Genomic DNA, 305 nt, shown 5'->3' on the forward strand with positions numbered 1-305 from the left:
CTTCTCCTCGGAGCTGCTCTCTATGTACAGCCCATGCCGCACGCGGGGCTATCGGCTGGACCTTGGGAGTATCCTCTCTAAGCTGTGGGCATTGGCCCTGATTTTCCATGGGTCTGCCAGCACTTTGGTGTCCTGTTAGGTAATCCTTCATCTTTTAGGTATCCTGGGAATATACTCTCTGTAATCCTGATAGTACTGTAGGAGAGGTACAAAACATTCCTGACGTCCCTAATGGACAGAGCCACAGCGGCGTCTCAAACCCTCTTGGATCACCCCGTACCTGGAAGAGGGAATCTCCCGGGGGG

The sequence above is a fragment of the Eurypyga helias genome, unplaced genomic scaffold (genome assembly GCF_000690775.1).
Source record: "Eurypyga helias isolate BGI_N326 unplaced genomic scaffold, ASM69077v1 scaffold6598, whole genome shotgun sequence".
Classification (NCBI taxonomy): Eukaryota; Metazoa; Chordata; class Aves; order Eurypygiformes; family Eurypygidae; genus Eurypyga; species Eurypyga helias.